Genomic DNA, 13,828 nt, shown 5'->3' on the forward strand with positions numbered 1-13,828 from the left:
CTTATTTTGGGTTTTAAATATTGATTTTTCATGATTTGGGGGTTTAAAACGTGAATGATTGATTTAAGTACTTACCTTGTGTTAATTATAATCCTAACCTTAATTTTTGATGAGTATAATAATTTTCAGATTTTTTTTAGAAAGCTGATTTTTGGGTTCAAAGCAAGAAGATTATATTATTTGATTATAGTATGTATATAATTATGTTTAAAATTCGATTACCCGTTTATAAACTAAATTTCAAATTTCAAATTATATATATATATATATATATATATATATATATGGGTTTAAGCTGTGAAATTTGAAAGTTAATTGGGTATTTATGATTATGATTGAACTTTAATCATATATTTCAAGTTTAGATGTATGTATCCCTATATTTTGCTACTAAACTGAAATTTCGGATTTTAACCTTAACTTTGAATAGCTTTAAATCATGGTTATATGATGGATTTTTAAGTTTCCAACATACTAACCTACTATATAACGATTATTTCAAATGAAAATGTTTATGCGGTTGTTTTATAATTTTAAACTAAATTTTCAGATTTATAATGTTACTTTAAAGTGCTGAAATTTTATGCTATAAGCTATACTTTTATGATTTTAGCATATAAACTCATAGTTCAAGTACTAATTATTAACTTTGGCTATTGGGAATAATTTAAGAGCATTATTTCAATGTTTTAAAGGATTTTAAAGTAGTTGGTATTGCTGTAAAATATATTGCTTAGGTGATTGATTGAACTACTGTTGTTTTGTTTAGGAGAGGACTTCGTAGAAGGTGACTTCTAGCCTTAAGGTGGCCAATCAATTTGTTTACTCAAGGTACATACAAGAATACGAGGAACCTTGATTTTAGGAGCATGATTAGGGACTTGGAAAAACCTAGAATCATGCTAGGGAACTTGTGGATTGGTTGGAATTGTTTGGTAATGAGTTGTTTGATGATGAATGTGATGGTTAGTTTAATTCATGCTTGAGAAATGTGCATTGATTTTTCCTTATGAGCAGTATTTATGCAATAATGTTCAAAGTGATCTTAGAGGCAAAGATATAATGAATTATTTTGATTACTTGTTCGTTTATATTGAAATGGAATGAGTAAAGGAAGAATTAAAGTCTTATAAGACAAAGTTGAGAATTTGAGGTGCCTTATGCACTTAAGGTGTTTATACACCGAGGTAGTTAAAGGATGCAGTAATAAATGTTGTTTGTCACTGATAAATTGAGAATTTAATTGGAAACTTGAATGATTTGATTGATTGATGTATGATTAGTTGAGTTGTTTGCATATGAGTCATCACCAAATTTTAAACTTGTAAATCACGTAAAGTGCAAGAAGGATGAGCAATAAAACTCTGGATTTGTGCACATCTAGAGTAATGACAAACATGGGTTGGGGTTCACGGGGTATTAGCCGTGCACTTTTCAGAGGCCGTCTGATCTACGAGTCTCTTGTTTTAAATTCTTTTAAAATTATAATGAGTTAGATGAGATCTCATACTAGCTATGGCCATGGAGTCGCGCCCGTCTACCATTGGATGTTTATTAATGTCTTCCAAAAGGAGGCATAGGGTTTTCTTATTTAATGTTCCGGAATGGAGCACAGGGGGACAACCCGGTCTATTGCTTAATCCAATCAATTAATGAAGTGATCAATGCTATTTAAATAAAAACTTAGTAATGAGTAACTGACAAGCGTTAAATTGGTCGCACAATATAACTCTTAATCAAACAATATTTATACGAACACCCTATAACCAGTACAATGGCAAATAAAGGTTCGGTCCACGAAGAACGAGAGTAATTGCAAATAAATCTTAAAACCTAAGCTAGTTCGAAGTTAAATGAAAGATGGTGTTCTAAATAACTACTAATGAGATGAATAAATCAATAAACTAAAACACTAGGGAGAATGGGAATCCGCCTAACCATTGGTAACTAAGCAATAAGGAATCATAGAGACAAACTGGATATGCAAAGACTATATGTCCGATTAATATCATGTGATAGGAAGACAACGGGCAATACTAAGCTTGGATTTCTCATGCACTTAACATTACTCGATACATAATCAAACCACATTCAATAATGAAATACTCAATTCACAATCTCTTGTTCAAACCAAGAATAACATGCAATCAAATACAAGACTCTAGGTTAGCTACTCCTATTATAATGAATTAACATGCAATCGCATATAATCAGTTTAATCACAATCCATTTATCAAAACCAATCCTCAATTACATAGATTACCTAGGCCGGGTTTCATCTCGAAACCCTAGTTAGGGAACTACTCACACATATTCATGATCAAAGCAACAATAAATTTTAAAGGCATAATAAATCTAAACATGAATTCTAATCATGGATAATAAAGCTTTGAATAATAAATAGGAGCGAATAATACCAATAAATCAATGCGAATCAATGCAAAAGATTGGAACTTTGATATCCGATGTCAATGAATAATACAAAGAATCCCAATTAATCTTGCCTTGAATAAAATCCGAAAAACTAGAGTATCTCGAATCTGATGAACTATGAATTTGCTAGAATAAATCTAAGAAAACTATGGAACCTTAACTACGGAAGTACTCTCAATATCTCTCTAAAAATCTGTCTCACTTAACACTTACAATCGGGCTATATATATGTGTTTTAATTCGGAAAGTAAATGCGCATAAATCTTCTTGAATCAGCACGGCCGTGCAGGCATGGCAGTAGCTTCGTCGCTATTTTCTTGAACTTCAGCACGGGCGTGCTGATATTGGCTAAACCGTGCTGATGGTTTGGCACGGCCGTGCTAAATCTGGCACGGGCGTGCTGCAGGCTGAATTGGCACGGGCATGCAGGACAAATGACACGGGCGTGCTGGACTGATTGGCACGGGCGTGCCAAAATTGGCACGGCCGTGCTGACACATGGAAGATGGCACGGACGTGCTGCATTCTGCACGGGCGTGCAGCATAGGCAGTGAAGTTGAGGGCAATTTGGCACGGGCGTGCCAGATGTGGCACGGCCGTGCTGCTTGTGCAACTTATGCAGATTCTTGCAACATCCTTAGTTTGCTGAACTATGACCATTGTTGGCTCGATCACGCACCAAAGGCTCGGGACCCGACTAAACTCAGTCAAGTATACCTGAAAACACATCAAAAACAATCAGAAACCCGTGAAGCACGTAATATAAGGGATATAAGCATAACAAGGCAATAAACGACCAAAACGGTCCTAAATACGACTAAAATCCTCCAATTATATGCCCTAAAGCGCGCCCTAAAGTGCGCTTGTCAGTAACTATGGAGTCATGTGTTCGAGTCAATGATAATATTGTGAGTGTATGGAATGCTTGTTAGTGTCATGCTAGAACTCTTTACTATATTTCGTAACTTGTATGTACTCAGCGTTGCCGATTGCGGGCTTTTGTGTGTTTTTCTTTGGTCATGGCCTTCGCTTTCAATGACCCTGTAATGATCCAATTATTACACTTGTAATATTGGGGAGCAGATTCATCACAGGTTTTTGCATAAACTGTCTTGCATCAGGGTGATGGGATTTAAGTGGAGAGTTGGTTAACCAGTTAGCTTATTTCATAACACAGATTGAATTTTATTTTGGTGTTGGTTCCATTACTTCCTATTTTACTTGATTTTGAATAAGGGTCGTTATGGTTCCAACTTGTAAGACTTTGAGTTTTGACTTCCAGTTTTGAAACTTATATTCTTTTTAAAAACTAAGTTAGTTTTCCGCTGCTGATTTCTAAAACTAGCTTTAACGTTTGAACACGTGGCGGTAGCACTCCAATAATTTTCTTACAGGTTGTACAGGTTTTACAGGTTATACAGGTTTTACAGGTTTTACAGGTTACACAGGTTTTTACAGGTTTTCTTTTGGAGAGAATTATTGGGGTGTTACACTAGCTCTTTCAATTTTCTTTTTGATGCCATCAGATATTAACTTGTTGAAGGCTTCAACTTGGCCTTTTGCTTGGTGACGGCCGAATGATGCAAAAAAATGAGAGATCCCTTGGTTTCCCAACCAGTTCTTGAGAGCAGGCGTCTCAAATTAAGGACCATTGTAAAAGACCATAGACATGGGTACCCCATACCGAGTAATGACATTTCTCCAGATGAAGGAGATAACATCTTTTGTTTTAATGCCTTTGATTGCCTTTGCCTCTACCCACTTGGTGAAGTAGTCAAAAGCAACCAAAATGTATCTACGTCCGCCTGTAGCAGGCGTATACGGACCCAGAATGTCCATGCCCCATTTGGCGAATGGTGTTGGGTTATGGATAGTCGTCATGTCAGTGGCCGGATGATGGATGAGCTTGCCAAACCTTTGATACTTATCACATTTTTTCACCTTCTCCATGGCGTCTGCTTCTAGGGTTGGCCAGAAGTAGCCTTTCCGCCTGACTCTCTTTGCTAGGGTCCTGATGCCTATGTGGGAGGCGCAGAAGCCCGAGTGCAAGTCTTCTAGGACCTCTCATCCCTTCTCTGGTGTAACACATTTCAAAAAAGGTTGGAGATAGCCTTTCTTAAAAATCTCTCCATTGTGGATTTCAAAATTGGTCGCACGTTTTTTCATTGCGACCATATCTGGGTAGGTATCCGGCAAGGTGTCGTCTGTTAAGTAAGCCCGGATGCCATCCATCCAGGTTGAGCTTCGATCTAGGATCCCAATGGGTTCCTCTTCGATGCTCCTTTTTTCCATCACTTCCCAAAAAACTGATCTAGGTGTGTCACAAGAGGCGGATGATGCCAATTTGGAGGGAGCATCCGCTTGGTTATTCTCAGACCTGGGCACTTGACTTATACGAAATTCCTTAAGCGTCCCAGCCTCTTCTTTGACCGCCTGTAAATACTTGATCATAGCCGGATGTGTGGCTTCATAGTCACCATGGTATTGGCTAACAATCAATTGTGAATCAGAACAGGCGTCAAATTTCTTTTCCCCAGCCGCCTTACACATGCGGATACCGGCTAGTAGGGCTTCATACTCTGCCTCGTTGTTCGAGGCCTAGAACTTAAACTGTAGTGCATATTCGTACTTGTCTCCTTCAGGAGACTAACATATGATGCTTGCACCACAACCGTTCATTGTGGAGCTCCCGTCCACATATACCTTCCAGACTTGTTCAAAATTTTTAAGATCAGCCGGCCTAGTCATTTCAACAATGAAGTCGGCAAGTGCCTGCCCCTTCACTGCTTTCATTGGCTCAAAAGTGATTTCAAGGCTTTGAATCTCAATCGCCCATTTGATCATTCGGTCGGATGATTCCATGGTTGTTAGTGGCCGCTTGATTGGCAAGTCAGTGTAGACCACGACCGGATGCGTCAAGAAGTAAGGTTGCAACTCTTAACTTCCATGAAGAGGGCAAGTCTAAATTTTTCAACCATGGGGTACGCCACCTCTGCATTTTGTAGAACATGACTGATGAAGTAGGCCGGAAGCTGGGTGCCGCCTCTTTCAGCAAGGAGAACAACACTAAGCGCATGGTTAGAGACGGCTAGGTACATGTACATCACTTCTTTTGGAAAAGGATTGACCAGCCTTGGTAGAGAGTGCAAGTGTTCCTTCAACTTTTGGAAGGCCGCCTCTACACCCACCCCCCATTCAAACATAGTCTTTTTCTTAATTGCTTGAAAGAAATAGAGGCACTTGTCGCCTGACCGACTGAGGAATCTTCCCAATGCCGCCAGAAAGCCTGTTAATTTTTGAACTTCTTTTACAGTGCGGGGCGACTGCTTGTCTATAACCACCTGTATTTTTTTCTAGGTTGGCCTCTATCTCCCTTTGATCAATCAGAAATCCGAGGAACTTCCCAGACTCAACACCAAAGACACACTTCTTGGGATTGAGCATGACCTGGTATCGCCTGAGTGTGGCGAATATTTCTCGGAGGTCTGTAAGATAGTTCGTTTGTAGTTTGGATTTGACTATCATATCATCAATGTAAGCCTCCACACATTCCTTCCAATTTGATTAATGAAGACTGTATTAATCATTCTCTGGAAAGTAGCAGGCGCATTCTTCAAACCAAACGGCATCACAATGTTACAGTGTAAGTCCTGATTAATGACGAATGCTGTCTTTTCTTGATCTTTCTTCCACAGAGGTATGTGGTGAAAGCCTGAATAGGCGTCCATAAAGCTCATCAAGGAATGGCCGACTGTAGAGTCGACAAAACTGTCGATCTTTGGGAGAGGATAGCTATCCTTCGGACATGCCTTGTTCAAGTCTGTGTAGTCTACACACTTGCGCTAGGTTCCATTTGGCTTCTTTACAAGCACAATATTGGCAACCCAATCAGGAAAATAGCATTGCCGAATGAACCTAGCATCTAACAGTTTTTTCACCTCGGAGGCTGCCGCCTGGCTTCGTTCTTCTCCATGGTTCCTTTTATTTTGCCTTACCGGCTTCTTTTCAGGATCCATAACAAGCTTGTGGACGGCTAGATCCGGGCTGATGCTTGGCATCTCGTCCACCTCAAAGGAAAAGATGTCTTTGAATTCTTTTAACAAGTTGTGCAAGTCTACACCAAGTTTAGCAAAAGCAGTAGTCCCCACCTTGACAGTTCGTTCAGCACGAGAGTCATCCAGAACGATGTCCATGTGCTCACTAGCCGGCTGGGGACGCAGTTCATCCGGCCGTCACTGATCAATAATTGCTATTGCTTGTCATTTTTCTTGGCCACCATTTGGCTGGCCTTTCTCTTCTTGCTGGCTGCTGTGGTTGCAGGCGCGGCTTCCTTAACTTGGTCAAGGTCAATAGTTTCTCCACTGGGGCCGGTTGTAACCACACTGGGTTTGACATCAGAGAGATAACACTCCCTGGCCATCTTTTGGTCTCCCTGTAGGGAGCCGACTGTTCCATCATCCCTCTCAAACTTGAGGAGCATAAGAGAAGGAATGATAACAACTTTGGATTCATTCAGGGTGGGACGCCCTAAAATCATGTTATAGGCCGTCAGCTCTTCAACAATTAAGAACCGGACCACCATATGGCTTCCCTCCCCTTTTTCGCCTACACGAATGGGTAGGTTTATTCGACTTACCGGATGTACCACACCACCTCCAAATCCCACTAAGGGATGAGAGACCTGGTGCATGTTCCCGGGCGTGTACCTGAGCTTGGTCAAGCACTTGTGACTGATGAGATCAGACAAACTCCCTGTGTCAATGAGGATTCGGCCAACTCTTTGGTTGGCCACTTTGCATTTGATGATAGAAGGGTCATCATGTGGCCTCCTGACTTTTCCTCTGTCATCCTCAGTAATTACAACTTCGGGGAAGAAGTCCTTGGACGCCTGCCCCTCGTCGACCGAGTTGACGTCGAGCCGTCTGATGTAGTCCTTGTTACCCCGGATCGTTGAGCTGCCTCCAGCAAAGCCGCCTGCTATTGTATAGATCGGAGTTTCTTCAGTGTCCGAACTATTAGCAGAGTGAGGCTTTTTCTTAGACGACTGCCCAGGGTTAGTTTGCAGGGTAACCTTGGACCTCAAAATATATGACTTGAGAACTCCTTTATCATCCAGACGGTCCAACAACTGCTTGAGACTAAAGCATTCGTTGGTGTTATGGCCAATATCCTCATGGTAGTGGCAATATTTATTTTTGTTTTGATTTTTGGCGGAACCTTTCATAGCAGCCAGCTTGTCAATGGAGACCCAGTCCTTAATCTTCATGAAGATGGAGTGATAGTCTTTATTGAATTCGTTCTTTGGGGAGTACGTTTTCGTTTCTCTTTTTCTTCTGGGACGGCTGTTCAGAAGTATCAGCCACCCAGACTTCTTTTTTTTTCTTTTCTTTCTTAGCCGCCTGTAATGGCCGACTCTCTTTTTTGTCAGACCTCTTTGAGTCCGACTGTTTACTGATGTTGCAAAGCTCAGTCGCTTGTATATAGGCTTCCACCTCCATCAGTGCTTCTTGGAGGATAGCAACCCTTTTCCTTACAAGGTCGAACTTGAAGGCCGACCCGTCTTTCAGACCTTTGAAAAAGTCTGTATAGGCCACCTCATCAGACAGTCCTTGAATCTTAATTTTCATCAGATTGAACCGCCTGATGTATGATCGTAGGCCTACCTTCTCTCCCTGCTGGATAGCTCCCAAGTCAAGACTTTTTTTACTTCGCAGGGATGTTCATTGAGAAGTTGGAGGAAAACAAGCAGCAAGCGTCTTGAGATAATTGATGCATCCGGTTGGCAGGTTGCCGAACCATTGCTGGGCGACGCCCTTCAATGTGGCCGGGAAGCATCTACACCATGCGGCATCATCCAACCCTTGAAGATACATAAGGTTGGTGTATGCCATCAGGTGGTCTTCTGGGCTGGTGGTACCGTCATAGGCACCTACCAGCACATTTTTCACCTTGGCCGGCTGTGCAGCCTCTGTTATTTCCTTGGAGAACGCAGAGGGTTGTTCTCCAAGTCTTAGCAGTCGAAGCTACCAGTCCAAGGGTTGGACATTGTGCGCCGCTTGCCCCCTGAAGAAGGTCGGCTGCATGTAAGGCTGTCCATACAGCAAGTACGCCTGTTGAGGAACATTATGAACCGCATGGAGCATCTCAGGACTAGAGTGGGTAGCCATGCCGCCTATCTGGTTCTCCTGATTTGATTGTGAATACCTCATTGAGGTATTCTGAAAGCTGTCTTACAAGTTCGGCGTTGAAGCCGACTCTGACAGTTGCATGTTCTTCTTTTGCTTGATTAACATCCGGGCATCAGAATAAGTATTCTTTGAACCATCCGGCTGTACATACTGGATGGCCTTTCTCTTCCATGGCTCAGGGAACCGAAGTCTGGCCAAATTTATCAAGGGCTTCTTTCCCTTCCTTGATTTAGGGCCTCTCGGTCTTTGACCGACTTATTCCTCCCAGAATGGGAGGGCTTTTTGGCCGATTGTTCCTTGGTCGGGACAGCCGTCCGTTTATCGATCAGGTCCTTAATCTCCCTTTTGAAAGTTGTTATGAGGGTCATGAGCTCGGTTCTCGTGATGGGGACAGAGCCTTCGGTCGCCTGGGGTTGACTAGTCGAATGGCCGACTGGTTCACTAGGGCCCGCCTGTTCGCCATTCCGTTCCCTCCTTTCGATGGGACGGATGCGCCTAGTTCTCAGGGACCCGTTAGGGGCCGTGTGTGTGTCGACTTCACAGTCGTCATTTGTATCCTGGTCTATATAGAGCTGGACGTTGACCATAGGCTGCTTCTCATTAAGAGGCGGTACAGACTGCTGTGAAGCCATCTCAGAAGTACTCTCCCCACAGACGGCGCAAAATGTTTTGGGGTTTTTTGAATGTCCTGCGGGAGAGTTACAACACCAAGACTGACCTTTGGACGCCTGTACTTGCAAAACAACGGAGACTCTAGTGGGTGGGAGTTCCGCCTCCGACGATCAAGTTAGAACGTGTTCGGAAGTAAAGATACGAAGTAAAGATACGGAAAGTAAAGGGGATCAGACTCCTCTCGGAGGGGGAGTGATCATCCGACTGTGAGACAGTCTCAATATCCGAGCCTTAGCCCTCAAGGAGTGCAATTAATGTTGGGTTTTATGTACACATGTGTGTTGGAATTTCTAAATGATGTTCCTTAAAGGGAACATCTCCCTTTTATAGGGTCTTTGAAATGTGTGACCATTCTAGGTTTTCAGAAACCTAGGACTAACTAGGCCTTCCTAGGTATTTGGGCCCTTTAAGACCACTTTCCTAGTTGGCAATCTGCCTGCCACGTGTCGTGGCCTGATTGGTCCACCTTGGACCTCTCACGAGGTTACACGTGGCGGGCTCTGGTTGGTCCACGTGGATGACACATGGCAGAGTTTAATTAGTCCACGTGGTGGGAGAAATCCCCTAATCAATGTCGTTGCAGAATCCTTTGGTAAAGGACCTTCGCATAATGAGAAAAAGTTGTTGCCAAAGATAAAATCTCGTTGCCAAATATATATTTGGCAACAACTTTTTTCGTTGCCAAAAAATAAATTTCTTATAGTGTATATAAAGGTATGAATCCCTCTAAGTATTTCCTTCACTTGCTTTTTACTCTCCACTCACAATCTACTTTTCAGGTAAGAAGAAAACTGTTGTATCTTCGATCAAGATGAAAGGCAAATTTGCTTATCATCAAATTAATCACTCAACTAAGATTACTGCAGAGTTCAATTATGAACCCACGACCATAGATGATTCATACAGGAGTATCATTCATTCCCACACTAATAGAGTTGGATTGAGAAAGATGGTTTCTCTTTCGACCCTAGGTTCCTTACAGAAATCAAGGAGTAACAAGCATAGGAACATCCCCATGTCAAGTCCCAGCACAAGGTCTCAATCTGCATTTAAAATAGATATCCCTCTTACTAGTAAGTGCATTAGCTCTAGTTTGTCCAAGCTTCTTGTACCTTATTACTATGATTTCCTTCATGTCAGGTTTGGCTCCGAACACTAAAAAGAAATGAAAGTCTCTAGAAAAGACCACGCCTTCCAACCCTGTTTCGAATGACAGTGATGAAGAAGAGTTAGGGAATACAATAAGCATTCCAGATCTCTTAGAGAAAACTGCTGCTTCAAGCTTGTTGTCATTAGAGGAATCACCACCCTATGATTTTATACCTTCTCCCTTAACAAGTCAAGGTCCTGACAAGAAGAAGAGAAAAGGTAATGATGGCCTTATTAAGGACGATAGTGCTGCTTCACATGAGCTAGTTGTTCTTGAAACAGAAGTCTTGACATTTGATTGGCTAGGACTTGCTTGCACACTTACATCATTTTCAATTTGCAAAGCCTTTGGTTCACCACTAGATGCTTGTGGTTCACCACCAGATGATGAATTTTTGCCCAATTGCTGTTTATCTGATGCAGCACTATCGTCCTTAATAGGGCCATGTGCTAGTGTTAGGCGCTATAGGCAGCCCAGCCGAGCTGGCGGGTTACTACTAGGTGTTTCCTAGCAGCTCTAATAGCGTGCGTGCTAGTGGGTTGGGTGCTTCCCAGTAGCCCCTGCTCCAGCACAGCTTGCATGCAAGGCGCACATGTATGTGTTGCTGGTGCTTGGCACTGCCTATCAGCCCTAGGCCAGCAGCACTCGCTGATAAGGGAATAAACATGTTGTCAAATGATTATCCCTAAATCAAATACAATTTATAAAACCTAAACAAACCTAATACGAGTATAAGGTAAGCATAAGGGTCGAACCACAGGGAACAACTAAACACTACCAAATGCTATCAACAACTAAGCTAGGCGGGATAGGGAATTAATCTAAAGTCTAAATGATGCTAAAACAAGAAATGAAAACAAATTGCTATCAAGAAATAAAGCACTAAGGGAAATGGTTAAGGTGTAGTATTCACTCAAGCACGATCAAGCATGAAATTGAATTAAGGTGTGAACTAAGCAACTAATGTTCAAAGATTTAAAGCACAACCTAGCTACCTATCGTAGCCAATTGATTTCTCAACTTAAGCACAACTTACACTTTCATCATAAGCCACACGAATCGAGGTACAAATTAAGCAATTCATTCAATGGACAATCCTAGATCACGCTGTCACCATAACCTAGTAGAATCCACCCAACTATAACAATTGATAGGCCTCTCAAATGAAATAATTGGTAGAGCATGAAAAACAAAGCATTTAATCACAAACAATTCAATTTCAAACCCTAAAACATACTCAAGACCCAACTACACCACCACCATCTCCTTAGTTGGGGAACTACTCACTAATCATGCCAACAACAAGGTTAATTAACAAATCAACAAGCATTAACATGATTAACAAGAAAAACTAACAATTAAAACAATAATAAAATTTAAAAAAAAACAATAAACAAAATAGAGAAGAGAAGGTAAGAAATGCTCATTGATTGATGTAAAAATCTCCAATCTTCTTGTCACATAGAAAATCTTCAAAATTTACATTCTTTACTTGATTTCCCTCGCTTTCTCTCTCACTAAAACCCTAATTATGGAGGCTAATCCTCCCTAAACCCTAACCCAAGCTAAGATAGAGAAAGAGAGCTAAAAAATCTAAGGGAGTAATAAACGTTCCCCATAATTACCCCAAAAATGGGTATTTATACCAAGCTAGGAAAATAAAATAAATAAATAAAAGAAAATGAGAAATAAAGAATATAAAAGTAAAAGAAAATAAAGGGAAAAGAATTAAGAAAAGAAAAGGAAAACAAATACTTCGTATAAAAATAAAAACAAATCCCAAAAACCGTCAAACCCCCATCCTCTTTCTTTTCGAAACTGGCTGCTCCCATTTTTGGGGTTTAATTCCATGCATTGCACCTCATCAACAATCAATCACAAGCTTCATCATTCAATCATCACCGTTCATCATCACCGAAAATCTACATCATTAAATTAGCACCGTTGATCTTCATTAACAATCATTTGCGAAGCTCATGAAACGGTTCTGTCAAACCATGGGTATGTTCGACCGAACTTTGAGGTCAGAAGCTTTGGGAGAATTTAAAACTTTTGGGTTCGACCGAACTTCTATGCAGTTCGCCCGAACTCCGTCGAATCTGCAATTTGCTCTGATTTTGTTCTATTTTTGGGGTACCGAAGCAATTGCGGCTGCTGGGTGCTGACTTGGGCGGTAATTGTGGTTATTTCAGTGTTGGAGTGGGCTGCAGTTTGTGGCGGCCTGAGGTATGTAGGGTTGCTGGGCGGCTGTTGTTCGCTACTGGTGGCTGGTGCGCAGCAGTGAGGGTGAATGCTGGTTATTGTGGTGCTGCAATGGTGTAGGCAGCAGTGTGGGGCTGCTGTAGTTGATGTGGGCGGTAGTTCAGCATTGCGGGCAGCAACGATTGGTGGTAAGTGGTGGATGGATTGGGCGTATTTGGTGCGGTTGTGATTGGTGTTGGTGGGTGGAGACTGGTGGTGAGGCAGGTGGCTACTTGTGCTGCTCTGTTTTGGGTTGAAGGATGGAGCAAGGGGTTGCAGCATGGTGGTGTGAGTTGGCAGGGGGAATTAGTTAAGAAACCCGTAGCTCGAATGCTAACCAATTTCACCTTGTAACACATGCCTCAAGCATCAGACATCAATAATAACATAATAATAAAGCATATAACTTCTTGGTGCTGTATTTTCCCTTCAAAACTGTTTTTTTTTTTTTTTAATTTATTTAACTTTTTATTGTAAATATACCTTTATATATATTCATCAAATCATTTGATTGTGATTCACTATCCTAATAAAAATATACATATACATACATACATACATACATACATATATATACATACATACATACATACATATACATACATATATATATATATATATATATATATATATATATATATATATACACATATATATATATATTTGTGATTCACATATTTTCCATATCTTTTATTGTATATTATTATTATTATTATTATTATTATTATTATTATTATTATTATTATTATTATTATTATTATTATTATATTCAATCTATAACGTAATATTAAAATAGACACTAGGAAGAAATCGACGCAAGAAACAACACGTGTCACAATTTGGTACTGATTTTTCCTCTAAGTTTTTTTCCACGGTGACATCAACTTTTAATTGTAAAATATACTAAAAATATTCATCAAATCATTCAATTACTTAAACAAAATATATATTTGTGATTCACATATTTTCCATAAAATACTATTCTAACGTCTATTACTTTGTGTATATATGGAGTATATATTATTTCCTAATTCTTATGCAGTATTTTATTCATTCAAATCTTTAATAGATTATATATGAAGTAATTTTGTAACAAAAATAAAAAAATAAAAAATTATGCGTTTTAGAAATAATTGATTCATAC

The 13,828-nt window shown here is 40.5% G+C and overlaps 1 long non-coding RNA gene across 1 annotated transcript; it reads left to right on the forward strand.

Annotated features, from left to right (window-relative positions):
- Positions 1-766: 766 nt before the first annotated feature.
- On the forward strand, positions 767-3,727 carry LOC110723230. The gene is made up of 2 exons (XR_002511686.1): positions 767-831; positions 3,517-3,727. It is a non-coding gene; the product is annotated as an uncharacterized LOC110723230 (long non-coding RNA).
- Positions 3,728-13,828: the final 10,101 nt, after the last annotated feature.

Source organism: Chenopodium quinoa, unplaced genomic scaffold, assembly GCF_001683475.1.
Source record: "Chenopodium quinoa cultivar QQ74 unplaced genomic scaffold, ASM168347v1, whole genome shotgun sequence".
NCBI lineage: Eukaryota > Viridiplantae > Streptophyta > Magnoliopsida > Caryophyllales > Amaranthaceae > Chenopodium > Chenopodium quinoa.